Source organism: Halichoeres trimaculatus, unplaced genomic scaffold (assembly GCF_033239565.1).
Source record: "Halichoeres trimaculatus isolate MK-OKI-2021-1 unplaced genomic scaffold, fHalTri1.1 fHalTri1_scaffold_9, whole genome shotgun sequence".
NCBI classification, from domain to species: domain Eukaryota; kingdom Metazoa; phylum Chordata; class Actinopteri; order Labriformes; family Labridae; genus Halichoeres; species Halichoeres trimaculatus.
In genome coordinates, this window is record NW_027437188.1 from 16,068,801 (window position 1) to 16,082,920 (window position 14,120).

At 39.1% G+C, this 14,120-nt stretch overlaps 1 protein-coding gene across 3 annotated transcripts in view; it reads left to right on the top strand.

Annotated features, from left to right (window-relative positions):
* Positions 1-2,378: 2,378 nt before the first annotated feature.
* The window catches only part of grik4 (glutamate receptor, ionotropic, kainate 4), a 348,334-nt gene continuing 336,592 nt past the window's right edge, over positions 2,379-14,120 (top strand). For all 3 annotated transcript variants that reach the window (XM_074678961.1, XM_074678963.1, XM_074678964.1), the window contains exon 1: positions 2,379-3,281. The gene's annotated coding sequence lies outside the window, so the exon portion shown is untranslated. The remainder of the gene's footprint in view (positions 3,282-14,120) is intronic.

A 14,120-nucleotide genomic window follows, 5' to 3' on the forward strand; every position in this document is an offset into this window, starting at 1 on the left:
AGAGAAATATTTACATGTTCGATGTCCTGGGGTGCAGAAAACAGGCAGGAATTAAATTTACAGGAAGCTGCATGAAATCTTGTTCTCTGTGTTATGCAAAGACACCGATTTTCTTTGAAAGGTCTAAACAGCATTGATTGTTGTAGAAGCCTTATTGTTTTTGTCCTCCCTCCTCCTCCCCCTCCACCCGCCTCCTTCTCTTTTTCCCTCTGCTTCTTTTCAGCATCAGTGTTAAGGCTGCAAAAAACTGTCAGGCCAAAACTTACCAACACAGCAGTTGGGTTGCCAGTTACTACTCAGGGACATAAAATGGCACTGTCACTGGACTCTTTTTGCCATGGTAGTAAAAGTAAAAATAAAAATAAATTCAAAGGAAGGTAAATAAGGACTGGCAACACATCATAGAACAGCAGTTTACTCCTAGGACAAAAATCAGAAAAAACATAAATGTTTTCAAAGAAAAAAGTCAAGACTGTGTCACTTCAGTTACCTTCTAATGTGACGCAAAGACATCCACCTCTTACCCTCACCAAAATTTAAATGACTACCTGGCCAAGGTAGCATTAAATCAGCATAGCCCCACCCACCAAGCTCACCCTACAATGGCAGTAAATATTTATTTGTGGTCAAACCTGATTGCCTGAGGTTGGATAAAGAAAGCACATTTAATGGTGTTTCGGTGAAAAGTGTGAACCTGTGTACTGGTGACTCTCAGCCAACCATCACTGACGCGTTCATAGACTGTATATAGAGTGGACAGCGTGGCTCTGCCACTCACCATTGTATGATTTTGAAGCTAAAATTCCCCCGTCACAGGTACAGCCATTGGCAGCAATTGCAGCCAGCGTCTGCACAGTAGAGACGATGAGGGATTCTGGGAGAACCTGAGTGGAGCTGGGTGACAAAAATAATCTCTTTTTTTTTTCTTTCGAGAGTCTTATCACTTTTTGACTCTACCTCCTGACATAGATTACAATCCCTGAAAAAAATACAAAGAACGGCAGCTGTCAATCATCGTTAAACATTACGTAAAACTCTGTTTTTAACCTTGTATAACAAATGAAAACAAAACTTTTCAGAAAAAAAGAGGACTTGAATACAAGACAGCCAAATTACATCATATATCAACATCTCTACAAGGAGTATTAATTTTTTAAAGTTTGACCACAGCCCAGCTGGAATGGCTGGAAAGCCTGATTTTTTAACCTATACTGAAGCCAGCCACCAGGGGGAGCAGTTTTTTTGCAGACCTCACTTTGAGCCAAGCAAGCGGATGTCCATTTTTTTTTACAGTCTATGGACAAGTAAAGCTGAGAGTCACCTGTTAACATGGTCACTTTAACCCCAAATCACCTGTATCTCTGTAACCGACAGAACTTGACAAAAGTTGTTGTACAGTGTCGTTTCTGACAACTGACCACAGAAAAATCAGACATTTGATGCTGCTTATAGTTTGAATTTAGAGTTTAGAGGAACAATAACTCATCTAAATGAATAGAGCTAAATGCTGCTCCCGTAGCCAAATGTGTGCGCATCTGAATGATGACAGACTGTCAAGGGGTCTATTGAGCACTGATATTTTATCAGCATATGTAATGCTGCCGTGTTTTAAATACATCTTCTCTAACCAACCTCAGTGAACCATCCATCATATTGAGTTAAAAATGTGTTTTTTGGTGCTTAACTTCTTCATGTTGTTTGACAAACCGTTGTATTCTGCAGTGCATCTGCAGTCAAAATGTATGCGCAGCCATAAGTGTTTACAAACAGTAAAGGAGTCTATTGCAAGACAACGCAAAAGTTTCCTCAAAAGAATCTCGCCGTGACCCTCAGGGGGCTCCATAGAAAACAGTCACATCCTCCGCTAAACTTGAGCTTTTTTTTTTTTTTATAATATACAATTAATCACTAACTTATTCAACAGTTATTATCAGACACTGTTAAGATAAGTGTTGATTTACAAAAAAAATGCAATATGCTCTAAACTCTGGTCATTAATCTTTGTTCATCACTTAAGAAGTTGTTAATTTTTTTAAAAACAGATGTTTTGCACAGGTTGGTATCTCCTGCATGAAGAATCTACAGTGGGGACATGGGTCAGTGGTTCCCACAATGGTTTAGAGGAGAACCCTTTTTGAAAATGTCTGAACAATCCAAAAGCTGTGGAGCAACAAGAAACATCTCAACGTTTAATAGCTGACAGGTCCGTTACTCGATTTTTATCACGGTTCACTTTCTGCCTCCATAAAGCTACTTATTCGTCTCCTCCAGCCAGTTCCCTTCTACCACAGAGCTACATTTGATACACGGACTGATTGCAGTTGATTTGTCGAGCTTCTATGTCAGGTCATGCGCTTTCACTCCGCTGGTGGCTCTGATGTGTTGAAGAAGCGCAGCTCTGGAGTTTTCCTTGCTTCTATGAATGCATGAAGAGTCCTGAGCGTCTCCCTCTGCACGTCTGGTCAGCCTCAGAGTGAGGACGGCACCGAGAACCCCTCTGCCCCTCCAGCAGAGAGAGTGTGCGCGCAGGAGAAAGGGAAGGGACGAGACTTCGCCTGCACCTCAGTCTGCTCAGCATCTTTCACCGGACCGCAGTGGATACAGCAGACTGTTCAGGACTATATCTACAACACAGGATGTGACGGAGGGTTTTTTTCGTTGCTATTGAGCGGGTTTCACAGGTTCGTTTGTTTGTAGGAGAACTGCAGAACGGGAAATCACTGCCTGGCTTTTTTTCTTTGCGCTTTTCCGTCGCTGATGAAGCGAGGTGCAGGATACGCAGCCTCACCGGTATCCTTAAAATAAGCCTTCGGGATAGACCTTCCATTTCAGCAGGCCTATCTGATTTTAAAGCAAGTGGTGACTACTGAACAGGAAATTTAAAACTCCTCACTGGGTGAAAAACACAGCTTTTCTTCGGAAGCAAAGAGGAAGGATTTTATTCCAACTGTTTGGGATGTGGATGTTTTTCATTATTCTCTGGGCGCAGAACTGGCCCATGAAACAAGGATTGATTCGGTTATCCAATGATCAGATTCGAGTGGACTGCTGTTGATCTGATCGCATTTTTCTGCCCATCTATCTGCTCGTTGAGCCCCGGTGTTGGAGGGAGGCGCGGAACACAAGCGAACTATACAGAAGAGGGATTGAGTTACACTGAAATCACGCTTTCTCGCAAAACGTATTTTTTGGGGGCAGCGGTCATACTTTCGCTCAACCTGAGGCTTAATTACCATGAATTTATTTTAAACCTGGTCAACGGGGAGGACACGCATCACTAGGTAAGCACATTAAGTTTTAAAAGTAAAATTACGCATATGCCACATACAAGACTGGAAATGCGTAAAGGTTCAGTCGCTGCTGATTTGATCAGGATTCGAGCTGCGCTGCAACCTCCCGTGGCTGCTTCTTTGTGCATCAGAAGTTGAGATATATTACTTCATACGGTCATTTATGGAATAACGTTTAACCTCAGACTCCAGATACTTCATCAGTCGGATTCATCTGTGTTTGTGTGTGTGTGTTTTTCCTAGTTTTACATATGAGTGTGACAGGTGAAGTCCTGCTGTGGGCTAATTGTTGCATGCTGGGCTGAGAGGAAAGTGTCGCTCTGCAGCAGTGATGAAGAACCGCTGCTCAACATGCTGATCATTTACAGGAGGCAGGGGCCGAGGACGGTTCAGTCGTGACGGTTTACAGTGATAAAGTAGATTCGCTTAAAATGGACTGATTCAGATCAAGCGCAAATTCATCAGGGGATGGTAGATTGAGGGTCAAGTGGTGATTTAACGTTTCTTGTAGATACGATGGGCGGGAAGTGATTTGCAGAAATTTAATGTAATTGAAGAAATATGATAATAGGTATAGTATGCGAAGAGATTGATGACATATTATGGCTAAACACACACACATGAGCTAATTTTTGGCACCACCTTGTGGTTCAGGTTAGTTTCTATTTGGCAACAGTCGTGGCATCCACAGGTTTTCCAGTGGTTTTAACGATTCCTAGTTAACTCCATGCCTCCTAGAGGTGATGAACAATCAAGTGATCCAGTGGTAGACTGAGTGGATGATACAGCCTTTGACCTTAGATACTTAACACCAATAACCAAGACATAGGGGTTAGGCTCATCAAACACATCTGTGCTTAGCACAAGGGCCATCTGCACTAATGAAGAAAAAGAAAAAAAAATCAGTAGACTTTATTGGTATCATGGCTTTTGACTGTGGATTTATGCATCCATCAATAGCCATGACAACATGCACCATTTTTTTCTTCCTTTCCATCCCTGTGCAATGATTCTTGGGCAATATTAAAGAGTTTCTCAGACATATGGTGTTGTTATGTACTGAGAAATGTCTGATGATTATCCCCACACTCCTTAATAAAAACAAATTCAACATGAATACAGCCACCATGAACTTTATGGCAGCTGCCTGGTAACCACCTGTTACTTTTACACTGGTTCAAGGTGAAGCCAGTGTTTTCTGCATGACAAGTAATTTGTGTGATCCTAAATTTAATAAATGCATCATCCATAAACTGACTGCTTTGGTGGCTGTCTTGCTCAAATCAAATATTTGCTATGGGGTTTAATTGTTCTGTTTATAATTTTTGGACTATCCAATGCCAGACGTTATAGGCTTAAAGGCTTAACTGGTGTCTAAAAAAAACAAGTTTGACAGTTCGCTAATTATGAAAGGCATTTATTGGATTCCCTTATGGAATAACAAACTGGTTGCATATCAACCATTTGTCGTTGTGAAAAGCGTAATTCTTGCAGAGGTTTCACTTCAAAACAGAGTGATTAAGCTTGACAACCAGATGACAACTGATCATTTTCTATTCACTGATTAAGGCTGTGCAGTTGAAAGCTCCAGCAAACAGTGCCTAATTGAGCCATGAATGTATGTAGACATTTTTTTTACTACTTTTAAAACTACTTTTGTAAACAACTGTAACTCACACTGACACTCAACAGGGGAAAGTGTCCATTTAGAATAAAAGAAACAGCAAATAAAAGCCTCCTTAAATCTTTCTAAAATGAATGGAGAGTTCTCAACCATAACATTCACTGAAATGTTCAATGTGGTTATGGATTAAAATGTATTTTTCCAAGGCCTGATATTGTGTAGGTTACAAAACTCAACAGGAAAATTAATCAGGGATTAGGTAAAGCTGAAGATTCTTTGTACCAACTTTGTCAAGATAGTTGGCTACGTTTTTGTCAATGGTCCATCCCCACATGATTTTTGTTTTTCCAAGCTTCATTGAATGCAGCATGCAAGGGCCACATGAAATTAAGACTTAAAAGTGGTCAAAGCTGACTGAGTAACTGTATCTACTCTTCCCGCTTATGTGACAGCTTCATATCAATGCCATTTTTCACACTCAATTTCAGTGCGCACTATATTTCACTCCCTTTTCACTTGTTAGTGTTTATCTCACATTCTCAACCATAATTAAAAAAGGATTACAGGAATACCTATTTCACCTCAGTGGTATAGAAAGTTACAAACGCTTCAAAACTCTGCACTGGACTCTTTTAAACTGTTCACGGTTGAGTAACTGTTTAAGAGTTCAGGTTAGATAAGTTAAGCATATGAAATAGGAAGTTGGTGTGTTGAAATTATTACTTGCTGCATATTACCTGCTGTAGTTAAAGCAGGAGTAAGTGTTCAAATAAGTTAATGCGAGATACAAATTCATTTTGGTCCTTTCATTCTTTTTTGAGTTGTACTGCTTTGTTTTCATAGCTCTATTTCTAGGGTGAAAATGAGTGTCATTGGCTGGAAGTTCACTTGTGTACAATGCTGTTTGTTTCAGTTTCACTGTTTTAACAAAGCACAATGTGGGATTGTTGACAGCTGGCATACCTGGAGCAATTGTTCAACAACAGGTCATTTATTCAGCACATGTGGAGCCAAGGTTTGTTTGCTGCTTCACAGATACAGAGAGACGAGTATTTTTATCATTTCAATTATTTATTTGTTTGGATTTTTCCCACATATTCAAATATCTTAGATGTGGGGGGCTGGCGGTGTAATGGCGACAGGTGGAGAGCGTCTTGTTGAACTGATGCTCTGCACAAATGAAGTTCCTAACGGATAAATGAAGCTCTTTGAATTGAATTGAATTGAATTGAATTGAATTGAATTGAATTGAATTGAATTGAATTGAATTGGATTGGATTGAATTGAATTGAATTGAATTGAATTGAATTGAATTGAATTAACTATTACTCAGCTTTGATTCGTGGCCCTTGTCGTTTGAAGATAAAGCTCATTGTGCCAGATTTGTTCCACTTGCTAACATTTAAAATTCTTATGTTAATGTCATGTTTCTGAAATGTTTGTACATGTATAACTCATTTAAAAAGTGAGAATATGGGTCATGTTTACGACTCTGTTGTTTTTTGTTTTTTTTTTATGCAATTTGTGAGCATTTAAATATTAACAAGACAGAGTTTTTGTTTCTAAGTGTAATGTTTCCCCATTTTCTTGATTTTGAATAGTCAAAGGTGTCCTTTGTCTATTTATTTCATAACATGCAAGATGTTGTAATTGGGTAAATGTGAGATTTGCTGGCAGACTGGCAAAACACTGAACCCCACCCAAGATGCCCTCACTCCACTTATATTCCCATACCATTATGTAAGCTGCACTTTAAGCTGTGGGCTGATAACAAGACAGATAACCCCTTTCTCCTGGTGCCTGGAGGTCACAGAGGAAGCAGATTTTTGAATTTCAGGTTTTCACACCAGAAGACAGTTTCCCATTTCCCTCTGTCCATCTACTTTTGACCTTGAACCCCGAAGGCGGCGCAGCATTTCTGGATCTGGTTTATACATTTTTCTCTTCGAATTGTTCAGTTTCCACTCGAATAAGTACATGCTGTGACGAGCTGTGTTCAGAGATGGTGGTTTCAGAAGTGTTACTGAGGTCATGTTGTGATATCCTCTGCAGAGTTGTGCCGTTTTTCAAAGCAGTGCTGCCTGAAGACCATTCAGTATTAGTTTTCAGCTTTGTCCCCTGTGTCTGCAACTTCACTGAGTCTTCCAATTATATCTTTAGCTTTAGGCCATGGAATTCTTGGATATTCTGCTTTTTTACTTTTGAATACATAATTTGTGAAATGATGTACTTTCTATTGCCCGCACAGTCTTTCACAGTTTGGTGAACCAGTACTCATCTATCCTCAACTCTTCTGGAATGCCCGCTTTATACCCATATAACAAACTTGCTCACTGATTTTGGGGTAATCCACCAGGTGTTTCTTGAAGAATTTTACAGCTTTTCTAGTGTTTTCATGCTGCCATGCAAATGTCTTGGAATGTGTTGCTGGCATCAACTTCAAAATGAGCGTATCATTTTTAAAGACAATGATATTTCTCAGTTTTAACATTTGATACATTGGCTTTGAGCTTCAATACTCTAGAGTTTGAATATTATGCAGATATTGGTGTGCTGTCCTATGTGATTCAAACAGGGTCCTGTGTAATCTATAAACTCACTCCCACCAATTAGCCATCACATTATGACCCCTGACAGGTGAAGTAAATATCTTTTCAATAAGGCTTAGATAAGTTGGGCTGCACAAGAAAATTTTGCCCTGGAAGTTGATATATTTCATTCAGGAAAAATAGGCTATTAGAAACATGTTTTAAGTTAGAAGCATGATTTAATAAAAAACAACCAAAGCTAAAGTTGCAGGCGGGCTGCAGCTGTGTGTCAGGTCTCCACAAGCTCTCAATTTGGGCAAGCAATTTACAACTGCCATTAACGAACACACAAAGTTAAAGGACTTTCCACAGCTTTGGGTACAAGGTCAACACCCTGGTGGGATGGCACTTGAGTCTGAGCACGTTTTCTGCTGCCAGACTGATCATGACCTGTGCTCCTGTCTGACTCCTGACCACATGGATGTGTTTACTTTTCTCGGTAAGAATGAGCAGGAAGAAAACCAGTCACTGAAAGTCACTGTGAGTCGTGCTTTTCTTTCCACATTCAGGAGTTTGAGCCTCACTCTATATGAGGACATGTCAGCTAAGATTATTTAATAAGCCTGTTTCCCATGTTTGCGACTTCATGATCAGTAGCTATTAGTCACAGTCAACTAAATGAATGCTGCGCAGTAGAAAGTTTGAATCAGGGGAAACTGCATTTGATTTTGTATTTGACTGAGTGAAAATCAAATTTTTGTGAATAATTGAATCTTGAAATTTCAGAAGATTGATCAGGATGAAGATTTGAATTCTGTATCCCGAGCTGTAACCAACAAAAAGTGGAGCAAGGAAAGAAAACCAGTGAATTGATGTCAAAGCTTATGGTGTGGAAGGCGCGGGAAGTGATGGCTATGTGCTTATCCATCAGAGCAGCTAAAAAAAAGAGAGTGGTGGTCCTGATAGGGTGTTAGAACACAGTCCAATGCAGTTTGATATGTTTGGTGCTGTGATAGCTCTGTGACCCCTGTCAACTGCAGAGAATGTCTCCAAAGGACATGTGAGCATCAGAGCTGGACCAAGTGGAAAAGTTAGCATTGAAGAACTTCAATATGTGAACTTGGTCTCAGAATTCCCAGATCACAGTCCAACCTCATATTTTGTTAGATCATCTTGACAACCAAGTCTGATCAATGTCTTGATGCCAGATGCAACAGCACACCTGCTGGGGCCATGAGTCATCAAATTAGGTTGTTTTGACACTAAACTGATGAAACGTAGGTCATGATACTAGCAAGGCGTTCATATTTTTATGACTGATTGTGAGTTCCTGTAATAAAAAAAAATATCCATTGATGTGATTAGATGATCTTAAAGTCTGTAATGTAAAGATAATACAGAGAACTTAAAGGTGTTAATAAGTATATTAGTACATTATAAGTACATTAGAATACAGTTATTCAAACCCTTAAGACACATTTGTTATAAATGCATTTGATGCCATACAAAGAGATGATATTTCCAGTAGCTGTACTTCAAGAGGAAGGTCAAACATATTTACGGAAACATTTTTATTTCATAAGTTTGTGTATTTATCCAGTAGATAACCATTCCCACTCATCTGCAGAACTCAGTGGATGATCACGGTAATTGGATGGCTAAAGGTCAGATGGATGAAGCGAATATGAAGAGACAGTTTTACTCTCACAGATATGTTGTTGGAAATGTAGGTTGTGTCATTATATGTGCTTGAATTTCTTCTCTCATATTCACGTCAGTTTAGGTCAAAATGGCAAAAAAACAATCCAAGTATTTGAATTAGCGATCATTAAATCAGATCAGTCCAATGCATTGTATTGCACTGAGTATCATCCTCTTCTTTTTGTTTTATAGGTTGAAATTTTTGGTCCTCCTTTTTTACTCTGATGATGTCAGACCATTCAAGCTTAGTGCTAGATAAAATGACTCTTCCTTGTCATAAATACTTGAGAAACAATTTGTTTCCCATAAAAGTTATACAAGGCATAAAATGAATACTTCTGATGCTAAAATGTGAGCATGTCTTAAAACAGCATGAACAATTAGCAACCACTTAGCTGTGCAAAGCATGCTGGGCTACATATCGAGGCACATTTAGGACTGTGTGAAACTCAAAAGCAGCTGTCACCTTTGCTAATGACTAAACCTCTGAGAGTCCCCATGAGCAGCTTCTTATATTCAAGCGAAAGCTATAATTTGATGTTTATGATGCATTTCTGTTGATCTACAGTGGTGTGACATGACTGAGCACATGTCCCAGCTCTCTCTGGGTTACTGTGACATTACTGTCTGAGGTCTTGGCTGATTGTGTTGAAGGTTAATTATCTTCAGCTGTTCGCTCTCTGCCTCACACTGAAGGATACAGTGACAGTCACCAGTCCTGAACAAAGTCTATTCCTGTTAGTGGGAAGGGACAGTGATGTTGCTCTGTGTATCTGACCCCCTTAATTTGATCAACAGTAACATTTTCACACTTGTGATTGAAAACTCATTCTTGCTGCATGCACTAATTGACAATTTTATTAACACTGAGGGTTTTTTTTCTTTCTACCAGCATCATCCTTACTTTCATTGGTCATGTTTCACATATCTTTTGGTCTTATGAAGCTTTTAAAGTAATTTGATCAATATTGCACCAGTAGTGTCTTTCATGTGATGAACACATGTGAAAGGGCATAATAGCATGTCTGGTTTCCCATTGTACGGTGCCTTTCTAAATGGTCTTCAAGGTGGTTGTTAAGAGGATACACTTTAAGGGCTGCTGTGAAGTGTCAGATGATGTTCATTCACAGATGTCAACTGAAGTGGTAAAATGTCAACTGTGTTTCTGCTCACATGTGACTACTGCCTTTCTTTCTTTGATATCAGGTACTGCTTGACCAGTTAGTTAGATATCAGGCTTACTCTAGCTAATTTATGCAAAGAGGGATTTTCCACCTGTATTAACATTTTCTCATGATATTCTTCCTCTGTTATGCTCATCTGCTTCAGTGAACAGCTACAAGATCCCAAATTTATGAAAAGAGTTCCCAATCGTGATGTCAATTTTTAAAATTCAATTAATTAATTAAAGTTGTAAGAAAACTCGCTCTTGGATATAAATGAGTGTAGGGCTGCAGTAGCAGAATATTTTAGAAATCAAGTAATACACTGACTATTCTGGCAATTAGAAATGTTATATTATAGGAAGTGTTGCTAATTTCTCATTACAAATGTCACTGACCTTACTTTTTTAGCAATGCAATTTCCCTGTTATAGTAATACAGAGGCCTATCTTCTCTTATTTCTAGGCTTTACTGGTTGATGCACTTTAGGGGGTGCATTTATATATATTTTCCCATATAAATTTATATAGATAACTGATAGATTTTAAAATAGAAAGAAAAGTCAAAGAGGGTAAATGCTAATAATCTGTGTGTATGTACACACCCTCGCCACTTCAACTATGTCAGTGCCCTTATTGTGCCACCCCGATGAGAAAGTCTGGACACACCCCTGCACAGAGGCACAGAGAAATAGAAGAGGATAAACGCTAACTTTTTTTTAAAGATACTATGAGGAAGAACAGTTTTAACTGGACCACCTCACCACCTTCTGTCCCAGAGTCTCACGTGCACTGTCGTAATGACTTTTCGCGAGGTGTGTGTTTGTGCACCAAGGTAAGGTATTTATTAGTGCAGTTACGTAGTGCCACAGTTTGAAACGTGACATCCAGCAAACGTTGTTAGTTTGTACTGTATGTCAGTGGCCAGCTATATGTAGGGCTATCAGCAACATGGTGCTACAACGTATCTACAGGCTAATGTGACAACAAACAAGATGTCAGTTTGTACAGTAGTTTAGTAGCCATCCATATGTAGCACTGCTGACAGCCCAATGCTTGGAGACATGTCTGTGATGTGTTTATTGTTAGTGAATCCTGGTTTCACTCTGCCAGTGATCTACCAATCAGAGCTAATGTAACCTCACTCTTCATTCTATGATAGACTCTCAAGTTTGAACAGACCACTACAGAATAACTGCTGACTGTGGGTTGGACAGAACATTATCAAAAACAGATAAGCTTTCTTCTGCTTCTCGGTCCGTTATCTGTCAAATAGTTTGGCTGCATTGTCCACCGTCACTACAGAATTACAGAAATTGTTTTCAGCAGAGAAAAACGAAGATCTCTCTTCTCAGCCGGCTTTGTTTTGTGGTAGAGACGTAGAAGTGCCGCGAATTAATCCAGTCCTTCCAGACCCATTCAGGAAGCTAAGAAGTGGCATTTTGAGATTACCTGTAACCTGTAATATTGGTGTTGATAATTTCATTACAAAGTGTGGATTATGATCAGGCATATATCTGGCAGGGAAACTTTTGTAAGATGACTCAGAAACTCCTCACAGCCCCTTTAAAGAATAAAAGGAAAGATATCCAAACTTTAACATCTGTCCAAGACAGATACTAGAAAGGGGATGGTAGCAGTAGTAGAATGATTAACAGTCAGTCATGCATATGATGCTTCTGTTCCATCTGTTGACATCGTTAGTTGTTTTTTTTAGAGCTATACTGCAGCCATTCAGCAGAAACTGTTTTTAATCTTTTAGTTTAAAGGTCGTGAATACGTTTACCATTCAAATCAGTACTCGATAGTTAAATCATTTTGAAACATGTTCCATTCAAATTTGAAATCGCCATATGTTTTTCAAAAAAATGAATATTTGTTAGTCTTAACATCAAGTTTGTCATCTCTGCAATATTTCAAATCAGTTATAGGCTGTTATTTATTTACAAACCATAAAACTCTATTTTCTTTCCTTTTAACATTTTACACAGCTCTCTGTTTCTTATGGGATTAAGGTTGCATAAACAACCAAGCAGCTGTGCATACAGTGGTTCAAATTAGCTCTGCTTTTGAGATATACAAAAGCAAAACAGTGAGGAATTTTATTTAGCTAGTGGTCTGATATGGTCTTGAACCAAATCATTCTGTTGACTCATGCTACACATTTCAGATGTGCTACATGATGAACATGATACAGATATAATACTAGTAAAGGCAAGGCTAGAGCTGAAAACATATCACAATGGACTCTTTTTGCTGGCGATTTCAACCTGGAGACTCAAAAAGCTGCTCACTCATTTTGAACTAAATCAAATGGACTCAAGTTCAGTCAAACATTTTAAACCATAACACGATGGAGTTTCCATTGAAATAACAGTAGATATGCTTTCACAATTCAAAATCCACTCTCAATAGAATAAAGGCGGAAAAAATAGAGAGATTGGCCTTTTTTGAGACTGCCTCTCTTTTGAATAAGTGCCTGGCTGAGCAAACATGATAGTACATCTGCAAGGGCCATTTGCTATGAGCTGACAAGAAGAGTAAAGAAAGATTCATGGTCTCATTGCGCTTTTGATCAATTGATGGATTGGACGTGGGAGCCAAACTCCCCAAAGTTGTGAAGGTTGACCAGCTACTGCACAGCTGTCTTTTAGCTTTTGAAGCATTCACACTAAAACAAGCTGAAATACAAGACAAATAGATGTTATTTTGCCTCATACTGGTGTGCCATTTACACAGTCCATTTGACAACCTAAAAGAACAAATAAGGCACATTCTTTTTGAGGAGGACTTTCACTTTTTTGTCAAATAGCATAGTGACCAAATGTCTACAGGGTCCGTAATTTTTAAAGCAAAGCTCTTTGAACATAAAATCTTTCACAGCAGCTTTCACAGAGTTGCGGTTGTTGTCTGCTTCTTCTGTACTGCACATCAGTTCTTAGTCATGACCTGGTCACTGATAATGACGAATCCACAGATTATGTGATCCTTTTAACCTCATTTTTTCAATGAGGTAAAAAGGATGCCTGTCTATTTGTGAAGAGCTTGCCTTTTGGGAGTGTTTAATCTGACTGTCTAAGATGATCCATATTCACTGGATCACTTGTCAACTGTTCAGACAGTGATAAATGAGGGTAAGACTATGAACAAAGCAGGCTGCTATGGTTAAAGCGCGTCTTACCTACACACAGACAAGAGGAAAGAAACTCAGATACACTTTTTAATACAGAAGTTCTTCCCACACACAGCCCATTGAAAAAACATACATTCTTTGCCTATTTTGTTGTAATTTACATTAAAGTTCCATTCACACAGAATAAGCATTACCTGGAGACCGCCGGTAATTTGATAGTTACCCCCTGACATTAGTTTTTTTAGTGTTGTCCATTTGCACTGGATAAGCAAAGCCTGTAATTATCCTGACTAACTGATCCTCCTGTTTGAAAACACTGCATGAGACCCACATTTCTTTGAGTCAGCACCACACTTCACAGCAGATGCTTTACAGCATGCAGCCAGCTGGAAATTCCTAAAGAGAAAAGGGTGTCCATATCTTGCAAAATCCCATGAAAAAATCTTCATTAATGGTCAAACTTTAGGACAAGCAGCAAAAACTGTATAACTATAAAACTTAATAGCTACTATGCAAAGAAGCAGCTTTTATTCAGACCAACCCTTGATTTTCATAGTCAGGGATAACGATTGGGAGGTGTCTGTGTGGGAATCCAACAGTTACTCATTCACACAGATCAAAAAACTCCACGTCAGTGTATGTAGGGGTTCAGTGTAAAGACAACCAGTTTCGTGGGCTCTGG